A 24,349-nucleotide genomic window follows, 5' to 3' on the forward strand; every position below is an offset into this window, starting at 1 on the left:
ATCATCTAGAATTAATCGTGCGTGATGTCTTTTATAATCATATGCACCACCTTGAGTAAATTTACCTATAATTTTTCTACCGAGATCTTTTGCGGTTTTGAGTTTATTAGGAATATCATCTTCGGAAACATCCTTAAACTCGCTGATAACTTCAGAATCTGACATGGGCAACCAAACTTTGGTCTGTGCATGATATGATATAATTGCCTCACTGACCACCAACGATGTCAGTATCATACAATCTAGCATATATCGTAACAAAACTATAGGTGCCCAACGTTTTTCACAAAAATGTCTGCCAAACCAAACATAACAAATCTTGTGAAGATTTTCGTTAAACTCGAATGATTCAATACAGGCGAATCCAGTCAGATCAAAATCAGGTAATGGTCCATTAATTGCCACCCGCGTCATCTCGTTTGTAGGGTGACCAAATCTTTCAAAGTACGTAGAACAATCTCCGTATCCCAGAAAACTTCCTGGATAACATGCAACCATATCAACCGAAATAACATCATTGTAATTGTATTTGGTATTCCATAATCCGCCATGTCCATATTCGACGCAACTTGCGCGTACGTCCTCGAGTAAATCAAATCGTGTTGGTTTCCATGAATTTCGTTCTCTGGCGAAATGAGCCGCAACAGATGGAACGGTAAAACAATTAGTTAGTAATTTGTCAGTATTTTCCGCGTGCTTGCACTGTAAAAACGTCGCAAGATTTTTCATCTCGTCATGGAGTGATTCTGTTCGATATATTTCACCGTTCGGTTTGACAAACTGATCAAATTCACCCTCCTCATTACTTTTAAATAACCATACCGATACAGGATCGGTTTTACTTATTTCTTTAATAAAATCAAACATATCTGTGGGGTAAAATCTAACAGTTCGATCACGTGGAAATATTGTTACTGCGTTAGTCCATGCGTGCGCGTTATGGTCGATAATATTTATTGGAGCTCCCTTCGATTTATATTTCGACTGGTACAGTACTTCTCCCGTTATTGTCGCTACGGTTATTGGAAATTTTAATATTTTTCCTAACTCAGCAACATCTTTTATTGTAGCACCGGTGTCCTTAACTGAATCAGCCCACGAGTTTATTTTTTCACGCCTTAAATCAGTTAATCCATTTCCACGCATCGCGTTTGTAAAGTGTTCTATTACTCGTTCAGCTACACAATTTAACCTTGAAAATTTCATCGGCGCTAGTTTATCAACGTTGGGTTTTTTATTTATCTCATAGATTCCATAAATAACCGCCGTTACAGGATACGCTCGTTCATAATACGGTTTATCAATACCTGTCAGTAGACCCGGTCTGGAATTTTTACTTAATATGATAGTTTTATTATTACCAAGGACAGGATCATATTTGTCACGGATAATCCAACTATCTGTTTCTGTTAATACAATAAATTTTACTCTGAAGAAATATTTTTGATTGCCCTCGTATTCAGCGATGTAGTTAATGATAGTTGCCGCTCGCTTGTCGTTCATTGTGGCGTCCGTGACAGTGTTGCGTATAATCTTGAACGTTGACCATGTATGAGATGCACCATCCGTGTAAAATTCTTTCTTAGCGTCATGAATTTTCGAGATCAAACTTTTATTTTTCGGATCAACCAGATCTCGTACTGGCAAGTCAGAAGATAATCTGTCAAGGTTGAATTTATACTTAACAGGCCTAGTTTGGGATAATCTCTCAAACTCGTTCATATAATTAAAACAAATATTTAAATAAAGAAAATTATATATATATATATACAATGTCCCAATGCAGATGGTTGATGATCGGCTCAGTAAATCGATGCAACAAATCCTGTAGAAGGGAATTTTGTTGGATGCACTCACAAAACATACGACGAGGAAGTCTAGGACCAATACCATGTCTACGGTGTGGTATTGGAGTGCGAGGAAAGACAGAATTATGTGGAAAGTGTGGCGGGAAACGGTTCAGAGAACTTAAAAGATATTATGACAAAAAAAATAATAGCGGTGAAAACTCTATAAAATCCGTGAGGGATTATATATCAAGATTTCAGACAAACAATGATTTAAACATATAATATTATTATAATGGAGCAAAATATATTTGTCCCACATCCTGTCATAACAAACTATGAATCAAATATTAATGGTATCATCAGACACCGCAAGTTGAAGAGACCAGTTGGTAATGTTTCTAATACTGGCTATCTTAGATTTACAGTTGGAAAGAGAAGATATCTATGTCATAGATTTACATACGAGTGTCACAAGGGTTTGATCAATGACGGTCTTGTTATTGATCATATTGATGGAAATCCTCAAAACAATAATTTATCCAACCTTCGTGTTGTCACTCGAAGCGTGAACTCTGCATGTGGTAATACAGGAAGATATAAGACAATCGGAAAGAGGGGGGTAATTTCTACAAACATAGAAACCGGTAAAGAAATTATGTTTCATTCTATGAACGCGGCTGCGACATATTTTGATATTAACTCGCGTTCAGTACAAAAAGTAGCAGATAATATAACCAGATCTGCTCTCTCGAAAAAATATAAGCAGAAAATCATCTTTCAGTATCAATAACTATCATCACCACATTATTAACTATCATCACCACATTGAATTAATTTTTTTAATTTATGTCACAGTAGGTCCTCCATACACTACTGAATTTTTGATTACATAAGGGAGATTACTTTGTAATATATAGTTTTCTTCGTAGATGGTTGGTTTTTTATGATTGTAATTAGTCAGTTTAACTAATTACATCGTATAGTGCCGACGAACCTAACTCATTAGACTCATAAGTATTATTTATGGTTTTTAAATATTTCCCCATCATACAACACATGATAATATTATTGATCCGTAGGAAGCTGTGTGTGAAACAGAAACCGTTACTCATTGTAATCGACCTGCAGTTGTGTGTTCACTGAACTTGCACTCTGGAAAGTTCTTTGACTGGTGCATTAATGCTACTGTTATTATTGATTTTCGGTCTGCTTAGGAAACCAGCTACAAATACAGAAACTATTATTCAGAAACTGTTATAAATACAGAAACTGTTATAAATATAGAAACTGTTATTATTCAGAAACTGTTATAAATACAGAAACCGCTACAAATACAGAAACTGTTAAATACAGAAACTGTTATTATTCAGAAACCGCTGTTTAGTGTAAATATTGGTTCCTTAGCTATATATTAACTTCCGAAACATATGTTCGTAACAATGTTTGATAGCTCGATCAGTATGGTATTGGACTGTGGCGCTCGCGGTCCAGGATCAAACCCCCATGGCTGACAATTTGTCGGTGGTGCGCATAATTGCGATTTTTATAATAGTGGGGGGAACCGCAAGAACCCCTCCGCTCAGCAAATTCATAACCACAATATTGACTTGTGGTTGATACATATTTTCGTATCACCCACTGGATTAATTATTGTGGGTGTGATTTTGCTGAGCGTATATGTTTGTACTGTCCTTAGTTAGTACCGTTTCATTCATAATCTGAGCTCGCTAATACACTCGATAGGGGCTCTCTTCATTCATTGTATATAACCATTTCATTGTATATAACCATTCATTGTATATATGTTATATGTATATCCTCTAAGCTTGGTAGATTGCGGTGGCAAGCTACGAGTTTAATGAGGACTGTGCTGTCCTTGTGCTGTCCTTAGTTAGTGCCGTTTCATGCATAATCTGAGCTCGCTAATACACTCGATAGGGGCTCTTCATTCATTGTATATAACCATTCATTGTATATATGTTATATGTATATCCTCTAAGCTTGGTAGATTGCGGTGGCAAGCTACGAGTTTAATGAGGACTGTGCTGTCCTTGTGCTGTCCTTAGTTAGTTATATGTTATATGTATATCCTCTAAACTTGGTAGATTGCGGTGGCAAGCTACGAGTTTAATGAGGGTTGTGATGTCCTCCCTCTTGGGCCTCTAGACCGTTGTTTGGCGGGTTAGGGGCTCTCGTAGAGGGAATATTTGCCTAATGAACTTGGTAGATTGCGGTGGCAAGCTATGAGTTCTTGGTTGTGCTGTCCCTGAAACATCCCGACGAACTCGCTAATACACTCGATAGGTGTTCTAGGGATATTTTTTTTATTTTAAAGATTTATATATTATATAATGAACCATGAAAATATCAATGATGTAATTGTCGCTATTAAAAAATTAAAAAAAGATGGAATTAATATATCTGATGAACTTAATCCTGAAAAAATAGTTTCTGACTTTGAGATTTTACAAGAACGTAAAACCATGGGGACACACACACTATCATCTGAATACAGGCTCATGAAACGGATTCAATCGGCAATGTTTCAGTCGCTAGCTACCGTAGAAGATGATCATGTGAAGGAGTTCGTTCCTCTTTCTACCGCCGTAGAAAGAATTAAGTCGTTATTATCCCACGAGTATGAGGCAAAGAAAACGATTAGTACTCGCATAAGACTATTAAGAAAAATAATGTCAGATCGTGAAACGATCCAAGGTAACCTCGTTACTGATGAAACGATCCAAGGTAACTTCGTTACTGGTGAAACGATCCAAGGTAACTTCGTTACTGGTGAAACGATCCAAGGTAACTTCGTTACTGATGAAACGATCCAAGGTAACCTCGTTACTGATGATAATGAAAATGAAAGTTTTGGTAACTGGGGTCCATGTCAACGCTGACCACGTGTATTGGTGGTCAAAATCAAGAAAGTTCTAACCTTGTCAAATTTGTTCCTAATAAATTTTATTTATTATAAATTTTATTTTTACTGAGGATTTATTTTTTTTTACTAAAATCAAGAAAAATGCACAAATTACTTGATTCTGACGGGGTAGTTGGTAGTCAAAATCAAAGAAAAATGCACGAATTACTTGATTTCTGACGGGGTAGTTGGTAGTCAAAATCAGGAAAATTGATCAATTTCGTTGTATTTTAGTAAAAAAAAAAATAAAAATCTCAGTAAAAATAATATTATTAATAAATAAAATTAATTTATAATAAATAAAATTTGTTAGGAACAATTTGACAAGGTTAGAACTTTCTTGATTTTGACGGGGTAGTTGGTAGTCAAAATCAAGTAGTTCGTGCATTTTTATGTTTCTGAGGGGGTAGTTGGTAGTCAAAATCAAGTAGTTCGTGCATTTTTATGTTTCTGAGGGGGTAGATGGTAGTCAAAATCAAGTAATTTGTACAATTTCAGTAAAAATCAGGAAAATTAATAAATATTATTTTTTTTGTGATAGAAATTTTAATTTTACTTTCATCGACTAGCTTTTTTAGTTGCCTGGGCCGATTAATTTGTACCAAACACAAATTTGTGCCAGTAATAATAAAATATTTTTTTAAGTTGATCGAATTTGAGTCTGATCTCTGTTACAAATGTTCTTCTAACTGTTAAGAAATCCTCGCTTGTAAAACCCTCCTCCACATGAAGATCTACGATAAAGTCTTACGACGGAAGTCTTTACGACTTTACATACAGATTTATTACAAGCTCTTCTTCACGTATGTCAATCAAGCGATTAAGGTGGTCTGTGAGTTTAAAATTGATTCGTGTTAACATATTATTGTGACACCGCAAATACACGGGATTAGTTGGTTCTTGCACGATTAAATTTCCAGGGGGAACTTGTGGTGTGAACGTGTACAGGATGTATCCTTGTTGAGCTTGATTTGATCTTCCGAGATCTATTTGATAGCTGCCATCGATTACGCCACAAACCAGATTGACCGCGACCGTCGGTGTTATATTAACGATCCGCGGGGATACGTGTCTTCCGCCGCCATGTGGATCATTATCATATCTGAGAACAGTTGGAGGTGGTGCTAGTTTTTTCCACGCATCGAGTATTTTAGGGAAGTTTTCGTTGATAAGATCGTTTAATAATTTTACTAGTTCTCCAGCATCAATCCCCGGTATTACAAATGTTGGTAATTGTTGTTCAGTTATTTTGTAATGATTGAGAAACCATGGTTTAGCTTTATAATTATCAATATTTTCATCACCGTGTTTAACCATGTTCACAATGATAGTTTTATTAACGTATCTAATATCTGATATGACCTGATTTAGATGTTTTATCGTCTCAATGATTTTTTGTTTTACGTCATCGCTGTAGCTATCAGTAAAGAAATTTCGTAGTTTGTTGATTGATTGTTTAAATTCAAAATTAACAGGATCAGAATATGATTTAATAAATTCTTCATCAACGAGTGGATTTGATAGAGCACCTGTACGAGCATTACGTACATTATTTATTATGTTAGGAATGTTTTCACCATCAGGAGCACTTATAAAAATGGAAATACTGCCGCTCTCCCCCCATCTCCACGGATATTTACCTCTATATTCAGGAACTATCATAAATTTTCTTTCATCTGTGATAAAATCAGCCCGAGTTGGTTCTGGTGGTATCGGTGTTATCGGTGGTGATATCTCGGGCCATCCTAGCACTGATCTGATTGAAGATTGATAAATATCAACGGCATAATCAGGCGAGTTTATTTCAACCGTCGAGGACAACGTCGGCTCATGAACGTTTATTGATATTTTTGATTCCTTTCCCGTTATTGATTTTATTCTACGCGCAAATTCCTCACTGATCTCTTCAATCTCGTAACTGCCGGTTGGTATTCCAACAACAACCCAGTCAGGTGTTTCATCGGGTTTGTTCTTGTTAGTAAATACAAGCGAATTATTTGCTGGTGTACCATTAAATGATTTTGATCTGATATTTGGCCAGCTGTAATATACCCGTAATTGTGCTAGTGCTATTTCTTTTACTGGAATTGCAGTTGGAAAATTAACACTAAATTCAGGATTAGTTGAACTTACCGAGATCATCGTTATCTTTGGCGGAGTTGTGTTGGTCACGATCTGCTGGAGTAATTCTGTCATTATTGATACTTGTATCTTTAATACCTTCATCGTATATTTTGGTCATCATTGAAAATTCGAAATCAGATATAATTCCATCACTGAGACTCGCTGATAACAACGAGGATAATTTCGAGTATGCTACCGTCGCTGTATGTAATTTTATTGTGTAATCGGATAATTTTTCGTTCGTACAAGTACATATTTTTTTTGTGATGATACTAAGCACACCTGCAATAGTTGTTGCTGCTGAAATACAGATAGTTACAGCTACTGGTGCCATCGTTGTCAACGCCGATAATATTACACCGGTTCCAGCAACAACAGCGGATACTGAATAAACAATCACATCAACGATAACCAATCGTCGTCGATATTTTTTTACTTTTACTGTATATTGATCGACTTGATCTTTTAGCGCAGCCTGCCATTCACGCGCTTGATTGTATCTGTATTGTGCACCGTCCATATATATTTTTATGCAGTAACCAATTGAGGTGTTTCAGCTACAAATTCCAAACACCACCAGTAAGATGTTGCGGTTAATGTCTTATCATCTGCATCCAGGATAAATATTTCCTCGGTTCCGCTATTTAATACAACAGATACAACCCCGGAAAACCTGTCGGTGGAATGACGCCATGGAAACATTGTAAATATTTTAAATTTTGCAGCACTAAACACAGACAGCCTGTACACGCCAGTGACTGTTGCGGTATATTTGATAGTATTATTTTGCAGCGACCATGTTGCAAATCCCGATGATACCGTGCATACGATGTTTGTAATATGCCCGGGAGTTATTGCAGCTGGAATTTTAATCAGATTGGTTTTGTTGACAATCTCAGGAATTCCCGCTACGATGTCTTGCTGTGTTTGTTTGATCGTGTCTAGGTCAGTTTTGATATCAACGAGTTTTATATCAGCGAGCAATGGATTACCAAAAAAATCTTCTGCGGTTTCATTAATTTTTCTAAAATTTCTGCGAAGATTTGTGAACGCGTTTACGTGAACATCATATTCGGCCCGTAGCGTGGATAGTTTTCCATCCACGTCGTCGACGTATAGTTTGTTTGCGACGTCGTTATCAGATTTTGGAGCTGTTACAGCTACTATTTTGTTCCCGCTCATGTTGAGTTCACCTGTCATCGTGTCACCGGTGTTTCTCACGCGATTAGCAACACTTTTTGCAATTTCATCTCTGATGGTTTTAAGTGACATACTTGAATCTCTGATTCTACCACCGTCAGTAAACACGGGAATATTATCTGCAACTGCGCCGAGTACTCGCCGGACTATATCATTCCATTTGATATTGCTGGTTTTTAGTTTACCATATCGATCTTGAAAAATAACAACCTCATCTGGATCAACTCCAGCCAGGTTCATAATATCAGCGAGGTCATCTTTAGTCGCATACTTTGACAGATCAACGTCGGATTTTATTTTCTTACTAGTAGAAGATCTTCCGTAAATGTCAACCATTATAATAAGATCCGTTGTTTAAAATGCTTTACGCGCAACAAATCGGTTGCTTGTATAATCGTGCACGACTTTATGTGGCGGCCTGGATGATTTTGATATAGCGTCGAGTACATTAATTACTTCACGGCCGCATATTGGCGGATCTGTCATTGTTTGTGTGGGTAGCGTTGAATACCAAACTTTGGAACCTCTAGTTGTTGCATGGAGTGGTGCGACATACTTGATAAATTCAACAGGTGGAGCTAACCCGTACGAATCAAAATAAACAATTCCACGCGGATCAATCGCGTATGATACCCAATGAGTACCGGGTCCGGAACGTTTGTCAAGATTAATAATACCTGTTTCTAGTTTGTTTGGTTGTTTCGGTAATTGATCTCGCATAAAAACACCTCTAAAGGCGGATATTTTTAATTTTTTAGCAGCATCAAGTAAATCAAAATTTGATGATGGAACGTCTAACGAAATGACCCTGGAAGCCTTAGGCCTCTCCCCCAACGAGATCCCGGTAATCTTAGACCGCGTCCCTTTTTTTTGTACCCCTTTCCTACTGCTTTCTTTAGAGCCATTCCAGCGGCTGTTCCAACAGCACCTAACGCGGCCGCTTTTATGGCTGGAGCAGCCGCAGCTAGTAATGCCGGAATGGCCGCAAGTAGTGGGAATATACCACCCGTTTTAACCATGTCTTTGATGGCGCTCGGGGAGAGATGGAATTGAACTCCAGTTTTTGATTCTAGGGCTTTATTGAAATGTTTAATCTGATTATTTGTCAACGATAATTTGTTTGGACCACCACTAATCTGATCTCGTTTTAGTGATATTTTAGTTCCGCATTTGTTGGCGGTTTTTGATTGAAGCTTTTTTACCTGACCCGGGGTCAGAGTAACATTAACATGACCATACGACATTTTTATATAAAATATATTTTTCTAAATAGCACGATTAAAGATTTTCCACCGGTGCATCAACGATCCTCATTCGACCACTGCCACCTTCAAGTAACATGGCCTTATCGCTAAGTATGACCGCGATCGCTCTGTAAAAGACACCACCAGCTGGTGGGTTAGTAACATGAGCTCGAAAGTGTATATCAACAACAGATTGTTTGGATAAATCAAGATGTTCTAATGAAAAATAATAAATCGGATATAGACCTGTAAAATCTAGTTGTGATATTTGCAAACCAGTATCTATATTTTGATCACGTCCCATGAATGACATTAAACGATGATATGCGCGCGCTACATGATTTTGTGCATAATTTAACAATATATCCTCGGATGGTTCTTGATGTCCATTTATCCGTAAGGATACTTCACTAACTCCAAGGTTATCAAATACCATATGTGATTGTTGTTGATTATTTATCCGGTTAATATTTTGTAGTGCAATAAAAATATGTCGTGGTGCAGAAACACCCTGTTGTGATGCTATATGCCATGTAAATAAACCATTAATATTGCTTTGAGCAGCATCTGTGGTTACTGTTAACCATGATAGCAATGATTTACCGCCTTGATCCATAAAAGATAGTAATTTTTGTTCCTCAGTAATAGATGGTGTCATTACTGGCATCCACAATGAAAGTTTTGATATATTTACTTTACCATCGGCAATACCAGCACCTCGCCAGATTGCATCATTATCATCACCTTTTCTTACGAGCACAATTGTGTGTTTAGCTCCAAAGATGACCTTTCTAACATTTCTGCAAAATCCAAAGATGTGAGATAATGGAATTGCACACGAAAAATTTCTATTATCTCCTGACAGCGCTGTTTGGCGTGTTGCAAATCCTAAGTTGAAAGTCGCGCTATCACCCTTTACAATATCAAAATCAGCAGCTGGTCTGGTTGCGTGTTCAAAATCAACTGGTTGTGGATCAACTGCAGTACCTACTGGTGTCCGTATTTTAGCGTACCTGATATGATCAGCGTTGTCGGTGATATCCTTAGCAAACATCATTGTTGGACCAGCTGATCTTGTAAAGTCGTCAGAATATCTCGCCAGACCAATTATTGTTGTAGCAACGTCGACATCCTTCTGAATTGATTCAATATTTTTTCCATCAATCATGTATGTGGCGCTATCAAACAGTGCCATAATCCCGTTGTTGACAAAACCAACACGTAAATTAGCAGCATATGCCGTATCAGCTACAACATTCGTTACAAGTCTACCTTCTACTTCAATAAACGCTTCAGCGGGCAAGAAATATCTACTTGTATCATGAACCTGTAATTCGATTCTCCCTCGCTGATTTGGTAGTCTTGCGTCATAAGAATAAAATTGATAATCACGTACTGACTCGTACTTAAGGACAGGTGCCTCCATATCAAATGCTGGGTCTGATTCGCGCCTGAACATTTTATTATAGTTACCATTTTTCCAAATGATGATCATCGTCGACGAAGACCGCTCCCTGCTATTAAATTTGATGTTATATTTTTTTCTGCTTCTTCAGATATCGCCGCTAGTTTTTGATTTGCAGCCTGATTTATTATTTTACTAACATCTGCAGGCATCACCTCAGTACTTGCCAGTTTCACCGGTGGTTGTTGTTTTCGTCGCAATAATCGTGCTAGTCTTTCTTTGATCGCCGAGAACGCCTTACCAGCAACATTGACAATTGCACCAGGAGCTTTATCACGAACAATATCAATAGCCTTCATCGATAATTGTTTTGCAACAGGTGCTACTTTTGGAGCTATCCTCGTGAATAATCCTCGAATGACATCACCAAGTCCATTTCCGTAAATTGCTTCATAGATTGGTAATCGTGAGTTTACCGCTCTAACCTGTGTGGGTTTACGATGATTATCATGCACAATCATCTTATTTTATTTACCATTTATCTAACAACTAGTCATCAACGAGCTCATCAATAAGTTCTCGATAAACGCCAATATCCATGATACCACCTTGAAATAGTCGCCGACAAATATCAGCTGCTTCATTAGTTATTTCTGGTGAATTATTTCCAGCACGTTTTCCTCCTATGAGAACTTCTAACCGTGATACGTCATTGATGATATTATCAGGACATAAACCAGATCCTGTTTTAGGTTCATCTTGGGGTGGTGGTTGCATTACCGGAGTAGGTACTTCAGTGGTGTCCGGGGGTGAGTCACCTTCTCGAAATCCATGTGGTGAACCTGTCGGTGTAAATGTCATTTTCGGTGCAGAAATTTTCTTCTGGGATAGTAATTTAATTAGCTCTTTAGTCCTTTCAATTTCCGACTTCAACCTTTGCTGTGGCGAAGAAGATTGCTGTTGTTCTATTTGTTGCAGAGGTGGAGGAAGCTGATACTGGTAGGACTCTCCTTGTTCTAGTTGTTCCCGTCTCTCTCTATAAAGTTTTTTTACTTCTTCTTTAAGTCTTTCAAATTCTGGACCTCTAGCTTGTTTTTTGTTGTAATATACGCGATATATCCATTTAATGAAATTATCATCATTTGTTTTTTCATAACGGGGTTTTAAAATACTAGATTTATTAGATATACTATTTAATATTGCTTCAGGTAATCTCTCTCTTTCAGTTTTTCTAATTTCCTCAACAACTCCTTCGTTAAATTTTGCAATTAATTCTACGTTTTCTCCTGCTGGTTTGGATTTAGATGCAAGTTTTTTTCTCACATCGGCGACTTCAGTACGAAGTTCTCCAATACGTTCAAGTATTTCCTCACCAACAGGTGGAGGCTGAGCCGCAGCTATTTTCCCAGCTATGCCAGTTGGAAGGTCTCGTAAAATCTCCCTCGTCTGTTTAGTTCTTCTTGCTATTTTTTCAGCCTGCGCCGCAGTTTGTTTTGATACCGGAAGAAGATCTTCTTTGATGACAGTTGTAACTTGTTCAGTAGCTGCAGTGACGGGCTTAAACAGTTTTTTAGTGTCTTCTTCGTACTCAACTTTTGATTCTTGCTGCGCTTGCAGATTTTTTCTAAATGAGTCTCTGACAGGAAGAAATTTTTTAATTGTTTCTAATCGTTCTCGTGCTGTTCTTGCAGTATGAGATTCTGGATGTATCATTTTATTATAACATAATAATTTAATTAATATCAGCAGAAGAGGAATACAGAAGTTTGATGATATATTATAAACACAGAAAGAACATAAATCCAAAAATAGAAAAACCACCATCAGAACTTGAATATTACTTGAAACATAGAACAAATTCCGAAGATTCAGATGAAGATGAAACAGATGAAGATTCCCATGATTCAGATGATGATTCCCAATATTGATAGCAGCAGAGAGGGGCGTCTACGGTTCTGTTTGGGACAAACAATAATCGTAGACGTGGTAATTGACCTCTATGAGTGGTCACTATTTTTTTTGGTAAAACACAAGGGTGACCATTCCCCTAAGTGGTCTGTTCACCCTCTCTGCTGCTAAAGTTGACTTCACGGTGAAGTTCTTGCCAAAGGTTGACCGGCATTTTGTTTTGAGAGGCTGGACTGTCAACAGAGCAGTATGTACACAGAACACATAGTTCACTTCCGGATCATCACCCAGGCCTTATTACTCGCTGTACACTGTCGCCAAAATACACACGGAAAAATACACACCGGGCTCATATTCTCAAGGATAAACAATTACCTTTAAATCCATACCAACAATGCATATATATAACTCTTTTATCACCACCAAACTGAGAGAGGAAAAAATGTTCTAAAAATAGACTAGAACTACATTCGCGGTTACTAAGCTTGAAGTACTCATTGTGACCTGATTCAGTTTGGGATCTCATAAACAACAGATTAAAACAAAAACCGGAAGTACAAAAAGGATGCCTATTCGAATGTTACATCAGATCAGACCGGGTTGGCTAACATTGTGTATCCTCGGGGAAAAGGCACTTGACTCATTTATCGAAATTTCTTAACGTAGCTTTTAAACGTTTTCAGTCATATCGATACGATGTATGCAGTGTGTCAGTTTATAGTGATGTCTACCACTGGGTATCATGTAACATCATGTCCCACCCAGTCACATTATCCTGACACCAGGCCGGGTCAAATGCGTTTGTGGTTATTTAGAAAGACATTTTACTCCGGCTGCTTTGGTACATCAATGTGTTTTTTCATATGACGATGGCCTGTTAACCAATTAGTCAACCGTAAAGTCTCATATCTTCCATACTCATTAGTTTCTTATTATAATAATTCGCCCATTAGTTAATCAATATAGATTAACATTAATGTGAGACCAATTAATACAAAAATCGCCAATTTCTCAGCATCATTATTTATCTTTGCTATTGTAACGAAAAGACTATTAGAATAATTAATTTTTTCTTTTGTCATTACGATTTACAGAAACCTGACTGGCCATGCCTTTTTGAATTTTTTGGGTTTATACCTGCACGACTTAAACCTGTTTAAGCCACGCTTACCTGCGCTTGTTTCCTGTGTATAATAACTCAATGAGGACTATATTTAGATTATAGGGTCACTCAAAGTCAAATATCAATTATGAACCAAATACGGGACCATTTCAAATAAATGAGATATATTTACCAGTGCTACACGTAAAAAATATTTTAAATGAATAAATAAACATCGTCTACTTAACATAGCTTGATGTGAAGACATGTCAGTTCTGTGCGTAATTTATCAGAGTGCGTATGTATTAATGTATTATATGAAATCTGTATACCGTTAAAATACGGAAATTTGAATTTGGCTTTGCAGACAAAACAAAAAAAAAACAAACAAAAAAGATCCCACACTGTCGCATTAAGAGCCCAGAATTTATCGAAATGAGCTGTGCAAACACTTACCTTATCAGGTATTAGTATACAACACTTACCATATGAAGTATTAGTATAAAACACGTACCATATGAGGTATTAGTATAAAACACTTACCATATCAGGTATTAGTATAAAACACTTACCATATGAAGCATTAGTATAAAACACTGACCATATGAGGTATTAGTATAAAACACTTACCATATGAGGTATTAGTATACAACACTTACCTTATGAGGTATTAGTAGAAAACACTTACAATATGAGGTATTAGTATACAACACTTACCATATGAGGTATTAGTATAAACATTGACCTTATGAGGTATTAGTATAAAATATTTACCATATGAGGTATTAGTATACAACACTTAGTTTATGAGGCATTAGTATGAAACACTTACCATAGGAGGTATTAGTATACAACACATACCATATGAGGTATTAGTATAAAAAATTTACCATATGAGGTATTAGTATACAACACGTACCATATGAGGTATTAGTATCAAACACTTACCATGTGAGGCATTAGTATAAAACACTTACCATATGAGGTATTAGTATAAAACACTGACCATATGAGGTATTAGTATAAAACACTTACCATATGAGGTATTAGTATAAAACACTTACCATATGAGGTATTAGTATAAAACACGTACCATATGAGGTATTAGTATAAAACACTTACCATATGAGGTAATAGTATAAAACACATACCTTTGAGGTATTAGTATAAAACATATGGTAAATATGAGGTATTAGCACAAAACACTTACCATATGAGGTATTAGTATCAAACACTTACCATATGAGGTATTAGTAGACAACACTTACCATATGAGGTATTAGTATAAAACACTTACCATATGAGGTATTAGTATAAACACTCACCTTATGAGGTATTAGTATAAAACACTTACCATATGAGGTATTTGTTTACAACACTTACCTTATGAGGCATTAGTATAAAACACTTACAATATGAGGTATTAGTATAAAACACATACCATATGAGGTATTAGTACAAAACACTTGCCATATGAGGTATTAGTATAAAACACTTACCATATGAGGTATTAGTATACAACACTTACCATATGAGGTATTAGTACACAACACTTACCATATGAGGTATTAGTATAAACACTTACCTTATGAGGTATTAGTATAAAACACTTACCATATGAGGTATTTGTTTACAACACTTACCTTATGAGGCATTAGTATAAAACACTTACAATATGAGGTATTAGTATAAAACACATACCATATGAGGTATTAGTACAAAACACTTGCCATATGAAGTATTAGTATAAAACACTTCCCATATGAGGTATTAGTATACAACACCTACCATATGAGGTATTAGTATAAAAACTTACCTTATGAGGTATTAGTATAAAATACTTACCATATGAGGTATTAGTTTACAACACTTACCTTATGAGGCATTAGTATAAAACACTCACCATATCAGGTATTAGTATATAATACGTACCATATGAGGTATTAGTATAAAACACTTACCATATGAGGTATTAGTATAAAACACTTACCATATGAGGTATTAGTATAAAGCACTTACCATATGAGGTATCATTATAAAACACTTACCATATGAGGTACTAATATAAAACACTTACCAGATGAGGTATTAGTATAAAACTCTTACCATATGAGGTATTAGTAGAAAACACTTAAAAAATGAGGTATTAGTAAAAACATTGACCTTATGAGGTATTAGTATAAAACACTTACCATATGAGGTATTAGTATACAACACTTACCATATGAGGCATTAGTATACAACACTTACCATATGAGGTATTAGTATAAAATACTAACCATATGAAGTATTAGCATACAACACTTAGCTTATGAGGCATTAGTATGAAACAATTACCATATGAGGTATTAGTGTACAACACATACCATATGAGGTATTAGTATAAAACACTTATCATATGAGGTATTAGAATACAACACGTACCATATGAGGAATTAGTATCAAACACTTACCGTATGAGGCATTAGTATAAAACACATACCTTATGACGTATTAGTATAAAACACTTACCATATGAGGTAATAGTATAAAACACATACCTTTGAGGAATTAGTATAAAACATATGGTAAATACGAGGTATTAGTACAAAACACTTACCATATGAGGTATTAGTATAAAACAATTACCATATGAGGTATTAGTAGACAACACTTACCATATGAGGTATTAGTATAAAACACTTACCATATGAGGTATTAGTATAAACACTTACCTTATGAGGTATTAGTATAAAAATCTTACCATATGAGGTATTTGTTTACAACACTTACCTTGTGAGGCATTAGTATAAAACACTTACCATATGAGGTATTAGTACAAAACACTTGCCAAATGAGGTATTAGTATAAAACACTTACCATAAGAGGTATTATTATACAACACTTACCATATGAGGTATTAGTGTGAAACACTTACCATATGAGGTATTAGCATAAACACTTACCTTATGAGGTATTAGTATAAACCACTTACCATATGAGGTATTGGTTTACAACACTTATCTTATGAGGCATTAGTATAAAACACTTACCATATGAGGTATTAGTATACAACACGTACCATATGAGGTATTGGCATAAAAACTTACCATATGAGGTATTAGTATACAACACTTAGCTTATGAGGTATTAGTATACAACACTTATCATATGATGTATTAGTATACAACATCTACCATATGAGGTATTAGTATGAAACACTTACAATATAAGGTATTAGTATGCAACACTTACCATATGAGGTATTCGTAGACAACACTTACCTTATGAGCTATTAGTATAAAACAATTACCATATGAGGTATTTGGTTACAACACTTACCTTATGAGGCATTAGTATAAAACACTTACCATATGAGGTATTAGTATTAAACACTTACCATATGAGGTATTAGTATAAAACACGTACCATATGAGGTATTACTATAAAAGACTTACCATATGAGGTATTAGTATAAAAAAAATACCATATGACGTATTAGTATAAAACACTTACCATATGAGGTAATAGTACAAAACACATACCTTTGAGGTATTAGTATAAAACATATGGTGAATATGAGGTATTAGTACAAAACACTTACCATATGAGGTATTAGTATAAAACACTTACCATATGAGGTATTAGTAGACAACACTTACCATATGAGGTATAAGTATAAAACACTTACCATATGAGGTATTAGTATAAACACCTACCTTATGAGGTATTAGTATAAAACACTTACCATATGAGATATTTGTTTACAACACTTACCTTTTCAGGCATTAGTATAAAACACTTACCATTTGAGGATTCAGTACAAAACACTTGCCATATCAGGTATTAGTATAAAACACTTACCATATGAGGTATTTGTATACAACACTTACCATATGAGGTATTAGCATAAACACTTACCTTATGACTTATTAGTATAAAACACTTTCCATATGATGTATTAGTTTACAACAATTACCTTACGAGGTATCAGTATAAAACACTTACCATATGAGGTTCTAGTATATAATACGGACAATATGAGGTATTAGTATAAAGCACTTACCATATGAGGTATTAGTATAAAACACTTACCATATGAGGTATTCGTATAAAACACTTACCAAATGAGGTATCAGTATAAAACACTTACCATATGAGGTACTAATATAAAACACTTACCATATGATGTATTAGTATAAAACTCTTACCATATGAGGTAGAAGTATAAAACACATACATTTGAGGTATTAGTATAAAACATATGGAAAATATGAGGTATAAGTACAAAAAAAATACCTTATGACGTATCAGTATAAAACACTTACCATATGAACTAACAGTATAAAACACATACCTCTGAGGTATTAGTATAAAACATATGGTAAAGATGAGGTATTAGTACAAAACACTTACCATATGAGGAATTAGTATAAAACACTTACCATATGAGGTATTAGTAGACAACACTTACCATATGAGGTATTAGTATAAAAACTTACCATATGAGGTATTAGTATAAACACTTACCTTATGAGGTATTAGTATAAAACACTTACCATATGAGGTATTTGTTCAGAAAACTTACCTTATGAGGCATTAGTATAAAACACTTACAATATGAGGTATTAGTATAAAACACTTACCATATGAGGTCTTAGTACAAAACACTTGCCATATGAGGTATTAGTATAAAACACTTACCATATGAGGTCGTAGTATACAACACTTACCAAATGAGGTATTAGTATGCAACACTTACCATATGTGGTATTAGTATAAACACTTACCTTATGAGGTATTAGTATAAAACACATACCATATGAGGTATTAGTTTACGACACTTACCTTATGTGGCATTAGTATAAAACACTTACCATATGAAGCATTAGTATAAAACACTTACCATATGAGGTATTGGTATATAATACCTACCATATGAGGTATTAGTATAAAACACTTACCATATAAGGTATTAGTATAAAACACTTACCATATGAGGTATTAGTATAAAGCACTTACCATGTGAGGTATCAGTATCAAACACTTACCATATGAGGTGTTAATATAAAACACTTACCAGATGAGGTATTAGTATAAAACTCTTACCATATGAGGTTTTAGTACAAAACACTTAAAATATGAGGTATCAGTAAAAACATTGACCTTATGAGGTATTAGTATAAAACACTTACCATATGAGGTATTAGTATAAAACACTTACCACATGATGTATTAGTATACGACAATTACCATATGAGGTACTAGTATAAAATACTAACCATATGAAGTATTAGTATACAACACTTAGCTTATGAGGCATTAGTATGAAACAATTACCATATGAGGTATTTGTGTACAACACATACCATATGAGGTATTAGTACAAAAAAGTTGCCGTATGAGGTATTAGTATAAAACACTTACCATATGAGGTATTAGTATACAACACTTACCAAATGAGGTACTAGTATACAACACTTACCATATGTGGTATTAGTATGAACACTAACCTTATGAGGTATTAGTATAAAACACATACCATATGAGGTATTAGTTTACAACACTTACCTTATGGGGCATTAGTATAAAACACTTACCATATGAGGCATTAGTATAAAACACTTACCATATGAGGTATTAGTATATAATACGTACCATATGAGGTATTAGTATAAAACACTTACCATATGAGGTATTAGTATAAAACACTTACTATATGAGGTAATGGTATAAAACACTTACCATAAGAGGTATCAGTATAAAACACTTACCATATGAGGTGCTAATATAAAACACTTACCAGATGAGGTATAAGTATAAAACTGTTACCATATGAGGTATTAGTACAAAACACTTACCATATGAGGTATTAGTATAAACATTGACCTTATGAGGTATCAGTATAAAACACTTACCATATGAGGTATTAGTATACAACACTTACCATATGAAGTATTAGTATACAACACTTCCCATATGAGGTATTAGTATAAACATTGACCTTATGAGGTATTAGTATAAAATACTAACCATATGAGGTATTAGTATACAACACTTAGCTTATGAGGCATTAGTATGAAACACTTACCATATGAGGCATTAGTATAAAACACTTACAATATGAGGTATTAGTATAAAACACTTGCCATTTGAGGCATTAGTACAAAACACTTGCCATATCAGGTATCAGTATAAAACACTTACCATATGAGGTATTAGTATACAACACATACCTATGAGGTATTAGTATAAACACTTACCTTATGAGGAATTAGTATAAAACACTTTCCATATGATGTATTAGTTTACAGCACTTACCTTATGAGGTATTAGTATAAAACACTTACTATATGAGGTATTAGTATATAATACGTACAATATGAGGTATTAGTATAAAACACTTACCATATGAGGTATTAGTATAAAGCACTTACCATATGAGGTATTAGTAGACAACACTTACCATATGAGGTATTAGTATAAAGCACTTACCATATGAGGTATCAGTATAAAACACTTACCATATGAGGTACTAATATAAAACACTTACCAGATGAGGTATTAGTATAAAACTCTTACCATATGAGGTATTCGTACAAAACACTTAAAAAATGAGGTATTAGTAAAAACATTGACCTTATGAGGTATTAGTATAAAACACTTACCATATGAGGTATTAGTATACAACACTTACCATATGATGTATTAGTATACAACACTTACCATATGAGGTATCAGTATAAAATACAAACCATATGAAGTATTAGTATACAACACTTAGCTTATGTGACATTAGTATGAAACAATTACCATATGAGGTATTAGTGTGCAACACATATCATATGAGGTATTAGTACAAAACAGTTGCCGTATGAGGTATTAGTATAAAACACTTACCATATGAGGTATTAGTATACAACACTTACCAAGTGAGGTATTAGTACACAACACTTACCATATGTATTATTATTATGAACACTTACCTTATGAGGTATTAGTATAAAACACATACCATATGAGGTATTAGTTTACAACACTTACCTTATGAGGCATTAGCATAAAACACTTACCATATGAGGCATTAGTATAAAACACTTACCATAGGAGGTATTAGTATATAATACGTACCATATGAGGTATTAGTATAAAACACTTACCATATGAGGTAATGGTATAAAACACTTACCATAAGAGGTATCAGTATAAAACACTTACCATATGAGGTGCTAATATAAAACACTTACCAGATGAGGTATTAGTATAAAACTGTTACCATATGAGGTATTAGTACAAAACACTTACCATATGAGGTATTAGTATAAACATTGACCTTATGAGTTATCAGTATAAAACACTTACCATATGAGGTATTAGTATACAACACTTACCATATGAAGTATTAGTATACAACACTTACCATATGAGGTATTAGTATAAACATTGACCTTATGAGGTATTAGTATAAAATACTAACCATATGAGGTATTAGAATACAACACTTAGCTTATGAGGCATTAGTATGAAACACTTACCATATGAGGCATTAGTATAAAACACTTACAATATGAGGCATAAGTATAAAACACTTGCTATTTGAGGTATTAGAACAAAACACTTGCCATATCAGGTATCAGTATAAAACACTTACCATATGAGGTATTAGTATACAACACATACCATATGAGGTATTAGTATAAACACTTACCTTTTGAGGTATTAGTATAAAACACTTTCCATATGATGTATTAGTTTACAGCACTTACCTTATGAGGTATTAGTATAAAACACTTACTATATGAGGTATTAGTATATAATACGTACAATATGAGGTATTAGTATAAAACACTTACCATATGAGGTATTAGTATAAAACACTTACGATATGAGGTATTAGTAGACAACACTTACCATATGAGGTATTAGTACAAAACACTTACCATATGAGGTATTAGTATAAACATTGACCGTATGAGGTATTAGTATAAAGCACTTACCATATGAGGAAGAAGTATAAAACACATACCTTTGAGGTATTAGTATAAAAAATATGGAAAATATGAGGTATTAGTATAAAAAACATACCTTATGACGTATCAGTATAAAATACTTACCATATGAACTAATAGTATCAATCACATACCTTCGAGGTACTAGTATAAAACATATGGTAAAGATGAGGTATTAGTATAAAACACTTACCATATGAGGTATTAGTATAAAACACTTACCATATGAGGTATTAGTAGACAACACTTACCATATGAGGTATTAGTACAAAACACTTACCATATGAGGTATTAGTATAAACATTGACCATATGAGGTATTAGTATAAAGCACTTACCATATGAGGTAGAAGTATAAAACACATACCTTTGAGGTATTAGTATAAAACATATGGAAAATATGAAGTATTAGTATAAAAAAAAAACCTTATGACGTATCAGTATAAAAAACTTACCATATGAACTAATAGTATAAATGACATAAATTTGAGGTATTAGTATAAAACATATGGTAAAGATGAGGTATTAGTACAAAACACTTACCATATGAGGTATTAGTATAAAACACTTACCATATGAGGTATTAGTATAAACACTTACCTTACGAGGTATTAGTATAAAACACTTAGCATATGAGGTATTTGTTTACAAAACTTACCTTATGAGGCGTTAGTATAAAACACTTACAATATGAGTTATTAGTATAAAACACTTACCATATGAGGTATTAGTACAAAACACTTGCCATATGAGGTATTAGTATAAACACTTACCTTACGAGGTATTAGTATAAAACACTTAGCATATGAGGTATTTGTTTACAAAACTTACCTTATGAGGCATTAGTATAAAACACTTACAATATGAGGTATTAGTATAAAACACTTACCATATGAAGTATTAGTCCAAAACACTTGCCATATGAGGTATTAGTAAAAAACACTTACCATATGAGGTATTAGTATACAACACTTACCAAATGAGGTATTAGTATACAACACTTACCATATGTGATATTAGTATAAACACTTACCGTATGAGGTAATAGTATAAAACACTTACCATATGAGGTATTAGTTTACAACACTTACCTTATGAGGCATTAGCATAAAACACTTACCATATGAGGTATTAGTATATAATACGTACCATATGAGGTATTAGTATAAAACACTTACCATATGAGGTATTAGTATAAAACACTTACCATATGAGGTATTAGTATGAAACACTTACCATAAGAGGTATCAGTAGAAAACACTTACCATATGAGGTGCTAATATAAAACACTTACCATATGAGGTATTAGTATAAAACTCTTACCATATCAGGTATTAGTACAAAACACTTACCATATGAGGTATTAGTTTAAACATTGACCTTATGAGGTATCAGTATAAAACACTTAGCATATGAGGCATTAGTATACAACACTTACCATATGAAGTATTAGTATACAACGCTTACCATATGAGGTATTAGTATAAACATTGACCTTATGAGGTATTAGCATAAAATACTAACCATATGAGGTATTAGTATACAACACTTAGCTTATGAGGCATTAGTATGAAACACTTACCATATGAGGTATTAGTATAGAACACATGCCATATGAAGTATTAGTATAAACATTGACCTTATGAAGTATTAGTATAAAATACTAACCATTTGAGGTATTAGTATACATCACTTAGCTTATGAGGCATTAGTATGAAACACTTACCATATGAGGTATCAGTATACAACACATGCCATATGAGGTATTAGTATAAGACACTTACCATATGAGGTATCAGAATACAACACGTACCATATGAGGTATTAGTACCAAACACATACCATATGAGGAATTAGTATAAAACACTTACCATATGAGGTATTAGTATAAAACACCTACCATCTGAGGTATTAGGATGAAACACATACCTTATGACGTATTAGGATAAATCACTTGCCATATGCGGTAATAGTATAAAACACATACCTTTGAGGTATTAGTATAAAACATATGGTAAATATGAGGTAATAGTACAAAACACTTAGCATATGAGGTATTAGTATAAAACACTTACCATATGAGGTATTAGTATAAACACTTACCTTATGAGGTATTAGTATAAAACACTTACCATCTGAGGTATTAGTATAAGCACATACCTTATGAGGTATTAGTATAAACCACTTACCATATGAGGTATTAGTTTACAACACTTACCTTATGAGGCATTAGTATAAAACACTTACCATATGAGGTATCAATATACAACACATACCATATGAGGTATTGGTATAAAACACTTACCATATGAGGTATTAGTATAGAACACTTACCTTATGAGGTATTAGTATACAACACTTATCATATGATGTTTTAGTATACAACGCCTACCATATGAGGAATTAGTATAAAACTCATACCTTATGAGGTATTAGTATAAAACTCTTACCATATGAAGTATTAGTACAATGCACTTACCGTATGAGGTATTGGCATAAAACACTTTCCATATGAGGTATTAGTACAAAACACTTACCATATGAGGTATGAGTATACAACACTTACCATATGAGGTGTTAGTATAAAACACTTACCATATGAGGTATTAGTATAAAACTCTTACCATATAAGGTATTAGTATACAATACTTACCATATGAGGTATT

Source organism: Sinohyriopsis cumingii, chromosome 8 (assembly GCF_028554795.1).
Source record: "Sinohyriopsis cumingii isolate HCF-2022 chromosome 8, ASM2855479v2, whole genome shotgun sequence".
Classification (NCBI taxonomy): Eukaryota; Metazoa; Mollusca; class Bivalvia; order Unionida; family Unionidae; genus Sinohyriopsis; species Sinohyriopsis cumingii.